Source organism: Pipistrellus hanaki (genome assembly GCF_964339955.1).
Source record: "Pipistrellus hanaki genome assembly, chromosome: 4".
In the NCBI taxonomy this organism is placed as follows: domain Eukaryota; kingdom Metazoa; phylum Chordata; class Mammalia; order Chiroptera; family Vespertilionidae; genus Pipistrellus; species Pipistrellus hanaki.
Genome location: NC_140506.1, coordinates 24,185,242 through 24,194,384, shown reverse-complemented (window position 1 = coordinate 24,194,384; position 9,143 = coordinate 24,185,242).

Sequence of the window (9,143 nt, the reverse complement as noted above, 5' to 3'; positions counted from 1 at the left end):
CATAGAGACCATGTTATTGGAAATGAGAGTAGAGCCTTTCATTTCTGATGTTCTCATTTGGAGTCTATTATTCACGAGAGTGTGTACCATTCTACCATCTGCATTGTGGTTACTCAGGAAGGCATTAGGACGTGAGACCTCAAATGTTAACATCAACCACAGGGATGTTAAATGCAAGATAAACCAAGGGACAAGTTGCTCATTATGAATCTTTATTTTCTACAAACATCTTTTAATCATCTTTCTATTAAATGCCTTGTAAATAATTCAGCAGGCTACACCATATGTTTTATAAACATTAACCAAAATTACTATTTTGAACAGAATATGACTGAAATGAAAGAATAAGACAGTATTTCTCATTTTAGTCTATGTTGTATGTTGATATTCTATAGCCATTTGTAAAACACAACATTTTAGCATTAGCTCTGTCACAACAATATTAATTAGCCCTCTATTCTATGTTGGGCTCTGGACTAGGTTCTGTGGCTGTAGGGTTTCATAACAGCATTCCCGGTCATTCATCAGCTTTAGGTGGCAAACTCAGGTTTTAGTGATTAGCCATGAAGGCCGGCAGGGTTGTGACCACATGGAGCCCACTCACCCCATTTAAAAGAGGCCACACTTCCCACATGGTGAACTCCTACTTGCAAATCCCAGACCCAACTCAACCACATTGTTTGGTTTGTTAAAAAAAGACAGACATTTGGATTTTCATATATTGAATAATTCAACTAAACAATCTTGACAACCAATTCAAGTATGTTTGAAAGAAAAATCTATCATTGAGCTAGAATGAAATCTGGGTCAGTGAATGCTTCACGAGTTATTTGGAATTGATGAAGGGATAAGGAAAAAGGGTTAGGAGGGAAGAGGGCTTTAATTCTCTTACCCTCTAGCAACATCTATGTTGTGCCAGGGCAGGTCCCAAGTCTGGGGAGACAATGGTGAATGGACAGGTCCTGGACCTCTGTTGCTTATGAATTAAAGGACCAGGGTCCAGGTAATGTATGGACAGATCTTAGTTGAGTGTTTGTGTGAATAGCCCAGCACCCAGGGGTAAGCAGGACTGATGGTCTCTCTCTTTTGATGCATGTGGATCAGCCGAGACAGTCCTATTAGACACTGAGATCACAATCGTGGGTCTGGAAGGAGAAGCATGCCTCCTTCAGAATGTATGCTATCACTTAGGGGTGTGCTCACCCCTGACCTCCAGGGAAACACTGCTGGTGGACATCTGTTTTGCATGGTGTTTCCCTTCAGATGGTGGGCAGGGAGCCTAGACCCCCACGGAGTGTGTGATCTTAGTGTGAAGGGCTCTGAAGCACATTTCTCTTGATTTATGTTAGTATATATGCTTGTACCGAATGTGTGAATGAGCTACACGGTGCTAAGTACTGCTGGGTGCCGCAAGACCCATCAGACGTACACTACATGCATACACATACACACTAACATGCATGCACACTTACATACAATGCATACTCATGCACACACACTCAAGCATCCCTCCACCTCCTGCACATTGTAGATGTCCTTTACTCTTCCATACACAGACAATAAGCTTGTAAAGATGCTTTGATGGTCAGACATAGTAATCTTTTCCTACACCAGGTGTGTTCAACTGTTTGAAAATGGGCCACATGATACTAAGGCCACCAACCTTGGCTGTGCACTTATGGTTTTTTACTCAAGAGAGTTGACAGTTTTCCAAAAACATATTGATCAGATTAAGTAAAATGTCAGCATGATAAACAAAGGTGGACATTCAGGTTTATTCTGCCAAAATTGTGAAACAAAATCTTCATCACTCTGCCACTTGGAAACTTGGCATTAGATAAGCCAATGTTTTCACAAACATACAGAAGGCACCTGATTCAATCTATGTGCAGCATCCTGGCATGAACCTGGGGAGTCACTCAGCCCCTCTATCTTCAGATCTTCCTTGTGAAAAGGCCCACGGGGTCCCATTGCTTCAGCCTCCCCAGGCTGCCTCGGGGCTGCTGGCCCTGAGGGGGTTCTCCCAGGATCCCACCCGCAGAGCTGGGGACCATTTGTTTCCTAATTCAGATTACTGAACTGGCTGCCCGAGCTGCATATAAAATCTACCACAGCTGATTATTAGAGCATTAAAGATCTCTTTGGTGCTGGCATTTTATCCTCTGCTTTCATATTTGTTACCCTTTTTATTTCCTGATATCCCCTGTGTCTGACAGCGCGTCCTAACCTCTGACACCAGGAAGTCAGTCAATAAACCCTGCACTCTTTGATCCACAGGATTATGGGATTGCTTCTTATGCAAAGGGAAACATCAGGATAAGCAAATATGGAAGGAAAAACCCCTCTGGAGCTGGGGAGTTGGAAGACAAAGAAGAAACAATTCCAGAACATTTGCAATGCAAACCCTGCTGGACATCTGAGACTTATTTATCAGCTGTAAGAAAGCCCAGACCCTGGACTAGAGGGGGTGTTTATGCACCATAACTCAGGATACTATGCAGCTTGCTTCTGGTAATTTATAGCGAACATGTTGCTCTGTGGTTATCTCTTTTTGATATTTCTGATGACACAGGGAGCACATATCCTCACAGCATTTAAAACAATAATGCCCTTGAGGACTCAGCAGTTGGGGATGTTATTATTTTCCCAACTCAGAAGCCTATAAATGATGCAGGCGATGAGCATACCATCATATTGGTTTTACTTTTCTATCTTTGGTCATTTACTGTCAACACTAGTGAATGTTGTATTTTTACCAAAAGATCACTGACCTCTTCAGACATGAATAGACTTCTACATCATGCTTCTTAACTCCACAGGCACTGCAGTCTGTTTCCCAATGGTGCAAAATTTACTTCCTGTAGGGAACAGAGTTTGACCTTGGGTGTACTCTTTTTTTTTCCTCCTAAATCTTTTGTATTTTGTTTATTTATTTATTTAAATTTATTTTATCTTTGAGAATGTTAAAGATTTTCCCCATTTGCCACCCTTGCTGCTTCCACCAACCTCCCACCCCACTCCAGGCCTTCATCTGTCTATTGTCTTTGTCAAATGAGCTATGCACATATGCATATAAGTCCTTTAGTTAATTTTTTCTAACCCTCCCTCTGAGATTTGTCTGTCTGTTTCAAGCTTCCATGCCTGTTGTCCTATTTCGTTCATCGGTTTATTTTGTTCCTTAGATTCCACATATGAATCAGACCATGTTATATTTATCATTCTCTGACTGGCTTATTTCACTTAGCATAATACTCTCCAGGTCCCTCTATGCTGTCTCAAAGGGTAAGAGATCCTTTTCTTACACTCGCATAGTGTTCTGTTGTATAAATGCACCACAACTTTTTTATCCACTTATCTATTGATGGGCACTTGGGCTGTTTCCAGATATTAGCTATTGTAAAAAGTGCTGCTATGAACATAGGGGGCATATATTCTTTCTGATTGGTGTTTCAGGATTCTTAGGATCTATTCCTAGAAGTTGGTATACTCTTATTGTGCATTTGAGATGTATATCTTTTTGTGTACTTTCCATTGCCTGTTGGGAAAGCCCTTTTGGTCATTAATTCAATTGATGTGAGGCCTCTGAAAATGAAAATTGGAAAATACCAATACATAATTGCTGCTACTAGTACATCCATCATGTGTAGGCCCTAATCTGACACTTTAGAACTTTCTAATTTCTCGCTGGTCTTTTCCAGAGAAAGGGCCTACCCATAGAAGCACCTTTTGGGATCTATTTGCTTTTGTGTATTTTCTTAATGAGAAAAAGTTCACTCATTAATGGGTGAATTCTATTGTGTGATATTACCTTATTTTTTTTACTACGATGTGTTCATTTTCCTTTTCTCCTTACAAATGGAGAATGGACCCATGCTTCTCCACCTACAGAAAAATCGATGTAGGGCAATTTGTTTCCAAAACTCCCAACTCATTCTGAAGATTATGCAGAAGCCCCTGAAGGAGACACTAAGGAAAGCAAGACCCAGTATCCTGGAGTAACTGGAGGGAAAGAACCTTTGCTCATCCACCCTGTTTCTCTTTACCTCACCTCACACATAATCATGGGAAGAGACTTCTCCTGTCTGGGACAGGAGGGGTAAGAGGAATGAGGGGCCTGCCTTACTTCCTGCCCCAGTACCCGTGGGGATAGTGAGACGTGCTTATGGAGATAGGTTCCTGGAAATCTGACCACAATCCCTATGTCTCAGGAGTGCTGTCAAGAGAGCTGTTGGGCCTTGAGGAGCTACAGGATAGTGGGTTTTGGTGGTGACATGTGGGATCTGACAGCTAAAAGTCAGAGGGAAACTTCCTCACTCCTCCCCACCTGCACCCTAAATGTCCAAGCCCCATGTCAGACCCTGAAACACAGATGCAACCCATGTGTTTATGGAGTGAAAAACTTCACAAAACATTGACTTCAAGTTTAAGATATTACTTCTCTTCAGAGGAGACATAAGGGAAAATAGAACTAATCTGCCAACACTGGTTTTGAATAGGTGAGTTGGGTACCCAAGAGTTGCCTGGAGAGAGCCATGTGGGTTTGAAGTCAGCATCCAGGGAAGAACCTTGATAATGAATGAGAGACCCTACCTCAGTCTATACTACCACCAAGAAGAGTATAGAAGAGAGATAAGGGGCAGCTCAGACCATTCAGTAGGTAATGGTGCTGTGGAAGAGGAAGTCAGAAAACTAACCCGATTAGGTGAGATTTAAAAAAAGGGACCCAGTAGAGGATACTGCAGAGCTCACAGGCCAATGAACATTATAATATTGGTGATTTTTAATCTTATCACTTAAAATAGTTTCAAGTAATTTTTTCAATAAAGAAAATATAATTGTAAATAACAGATAGACTTCAGTGTGTATATATTCCACTGCATCAAATATAATGTTTCTTAAAGAAAAAAGACTTTTGAATCACTTCAATTGCAGAAAAAATGCAATCATTTTGAAACTATTTCATGACAGATAAAACATTAAACTTTCCTACATTTAAAAATAATTTTATAGTGTTTGCCAAGATCCCTTTTTTTGTATTAAATCTATCTATCTATCTATCTATCTATCTATCTATCATCTATCTATATATAAATGTTTAATTTAAAAATTATGTACCTTTTAGAGAAGTATGTTAACTTAACACATGATTTTGAATATCACCGATATAATGTGACATAAAAGTACATATATTATATAATTAATATTAATTTATTTAAATAGGTTTGTCTTGCTAATACAACTTTATTATAAGACACTTTGAAGCATGACACAAACTGTTTATCATTACTTGCTTAGTTATATTGAGTTAACATAACTTAAATTCATTTTCTAACAGATCTCAAAGGAGATTTATTTTTAAGTAAAAAATAAAGTAATACCACTAATTTGAATTATACAAGTTGCTAAACAACTTCATATATTTAAATGCACATTCAGAAAGCACCTTGGTTAGAATATAAAAATGTCAAAATAAAGTAGGAAAATAAAAGCATGCCTTATAATCTTATTTTCTAGTCAATTTTAAATAAAATATATCTTCCCTCTGCTGTTCAAATCACTAAAAGATAGAAGAAATGCTCTCAGATCAGCAAACCCTCCTTGTGTGGGAGGTTTGTGATTTCAAAGACATTGAAGGCACCTCAAATCTTCAAACACCAGCTATGGAAAAGGAGTTTTCAATTGGCCATTTCCTAACACATTGGGAGAAATTTATATTCTTTATATTCAAGATATAAGAACATGTAAATTCTTATATGTGAATACTTAATTAGGCAAATTAAGAAAAGTCAATTGAAGATGTTTACAATGTTTACGAGAAGCCTCAAAAATAATATTGTACTTTGTTTCATAAGTTCTACTTCTAGTAAGTTTTTCTAAATAACTCACCAGAGTTACATACAAACCTCTGGTACACCATGGTTATATTAAAAACAATAGGACAATTGAAAATGGCCTTTGCGTTTAATGATAAAAATTCCCACCTCGGGATATTTGTGCTGGCTGTTCTCCCTGCTGGAAGTGCTCTTCCTCAAATATATGCAGAGTTTGCTGCCCCACTTCATCGTATTCTTTCCTCACATATCACCTTCTGAGAGACCAAATATCCTTGCCCACCTACCTGAGATAGTGTTTGCCAAGATCCAGTTTTTTTTTTCTGTCTTAAGTCTACTGCTACCTCTCAGGACAATCGCACCTGTGATCATTCTGATCTTCATGCACATGATGGTCAGTCTTGTGCCCCAGAATTTGAGCTGGGCATTCTCATTATTCTTCCTGCTTAAAACAGCACATGGCAGACACTTGGTAAATGTTGAACTGAATCAACACTGTTGTAGTATATTCTCTTAAGGTGCTGAGTCCAATCCAAGGTAAATATTCTTATATTGGTTTTATGAGAAAATGGAGGGTCAGAGTGGTTAGCAAAGACAACATCATGTGATGTAATCTGGCAGAATTAAAAACTAAATCCAGTCATGTGATTCTAAGTCAAGGAAAGAAAGGGCATATAAGCTTCCTTCAGGGTTTTTACTATCTTTAATGGTATTGTGGAATAGAAAAGGATTGAGGACATGAAAGAGAGATACCACAATGGGGAAAATTATAGGATGATTAATCTGATAAGAAAATAAAGGATGAGTAAGTGAAAGAATAGGGGCAAAATAAATCAAAAGGTAATTTTTCTTAATCTGTCAACTCTTCAGAATGTTTTAGAGCAAATTCTTTTGCACCACCAGCAGCAATGACCTACCTTGTTGGTTTTGCTTTGGGATGAGAAAATATCCGTTATCTTTTTTGTTTGTTTGTTTGTTTGTTTGTTGTTTTTGTATTAAAGTTAAAACAATAGGACAAAATATAGGGCATTATGCTAAATGAAACAAGACAGAGAAAGCCAAATACCATATGATATTACTTACATGTGGAATCTGAAAAAAATAAACTCATGGAAACAGAGTAGATTGGTGGCTGTCAGGAGCTGGAGGTAGGGGTGTGCGAATGGGTGAAGGTGGTCAAAAGGTACAGACTTTCATTTATAAGATAAATAAGTTATGGGGATTTAATGTACAACATGGTAACTGGAATTAAGAGGATTATATAGCATATTTAAAAGTTGCTGAGACAGTCAATTTTTAAAGATCTCACCACAAGAAAAAATTTGTTACTATGTGAGGTATGGATGTTAACTTATTGTGGTAATCATTTCACAATATACACAAATATCAAATTTTCCTGTGGTACAGCTAAAATCAATATGATGTTATATGTCAATTATCTCTAAATAAAAAGCTCAGGAATAAGATTTTCTTTTGTTTGAAAAGGTGAAAATATTGCAAAATTTCCATTAAAACATGATCTGCCTATGTACACAAACAAGAATATAAACAGAAAATGTGAGAAAGAGCCCTCCCTGCTCTTAAACAACTTAAGAGTTTGTAGAAATGTCACTGAAATTATTGAATTATGGTAAAAACTTCACTCCTCACTATGAAGTCAGGTGAACCCTAACTTCCTTTTTGTGCTACATAACAGCTGTGCAATCTCATTGGAATTAATGGACTTCTCACGTCCCTGGACTCCAAATCCTATCTCTGACTCTTAAGAACTGATCTACAGGCAACTTCTCAGAAGACCCTGGGCACCAGCCAGGTGCTCAACACATGAAGTTGATGTAGTTGCTATCTACACTAAAAAGTGTATTGATTATATACTCTTTTATGATATTTTCATAAAAGTGTATAATTAATACATAGCCTTAAATTGGGTTTTTGTATTAGCTACTCATATATTTTCCAATTTCAGTCTTTTCTCAAATATTGAGAGGGGAGAAGAAAAAACATATATTTTAAAAAGGAATAGAAAGATAAAAGAAAAACAGGGAGAAGAGAGATGGGTTTTGGGAGAGAGATGATATTGGAGAAAAAAAGATGGCTGGCAGTGGAGGCAATAAGAGGAGGTTGGAGAGGACATGGAGATCCAAGGTTGGAAACACTGCCCTCTGTCAGGGTTGGAGTCCTAGCATTTGGCTTTGCACCAGAGTCATGTGTCTTTTTGCAGCCCATTGAAGAATCTACTGATGAACCCCTGGCCCATGTGACTCAGTTGGTTGAGCATTGTCCCATAAACCAAAAGGTCATTGTTTGATTCTTGCTCAGCACACATGTGCAGGTTGTGGGTTCAATCTCTGGTCAGAGTGTGGGAGGCAATCAATTGATATTTCTCACATCAATGTTTCTCTCTCCCTCTCCCTTCCTCTCTCTCTAAAAATCAATAAAAAAGTATATTTTTAAAAAAGAATCCACCAGTGAAAAAGGTATGGCATGATGGGGTTTCTGTCCCAGAGGAGGTTCTCTTGTGAGCCCAGACTCAGGTCCTGTCCCAGAAAGGTTCTGCTTCGAGGCTGGGTTCAGATACATGAAATCCATTCTGGGAAAGGGCAGGAAGACATGCAGAGCTCTCAGCTGTCTGTACCGTGTGTCTCATGTTCTCTCCAGCAGGTGATGTTCCCATTGGGAAGAAGAAAAGGGATAGGAGGAGAGGAAGGAATATACCAATCCAGCCATTCAGCCTTTCGAGGGCATCTTTCTGTTTATCTTTTCCCCCCAGATAAAATAATGTCTTCTCCACTGAAGATTTACAATGAATGAACAAATTATTAAAATCATAAATGAATCATACAAAGATGTCTAAACAGCGCTATATTTTTTTCCAGGAAATTAGTCATAGGTGTGATATTTATTTCATCAGCTGCTATCTTGTATATAAAAACTCACTCTTGACAATAGATGCCCAAATGCTGGCAAGAAAAGAAGAATCTTGCTTTAGGCAAACGGTCTTAAAGACTAAAATGTCTCCTTAATAGACCCATGACATTGGTACTCTGAGATCCCTATCCCATCATTAGGTAAATACACATTGTGAATTCTTGTTTTCAAATGAAACCCCCCTCCCCCATGAGTCATAATTAGCTCTTTGTTTATGTTAAAAATGGGGGTATGGAGTTGAAACCATTCACCACAATGCACCCCTTTCCATGGAGACTTATTAATGTGTTCCCTCAGGGTATAGGTGACTTAGAAGTGAAGAGAGCTTCATTTATCTTAGTGAGTGTGGCTCTGTGTTCATCAAACCCCACTCCCAGCATTGGC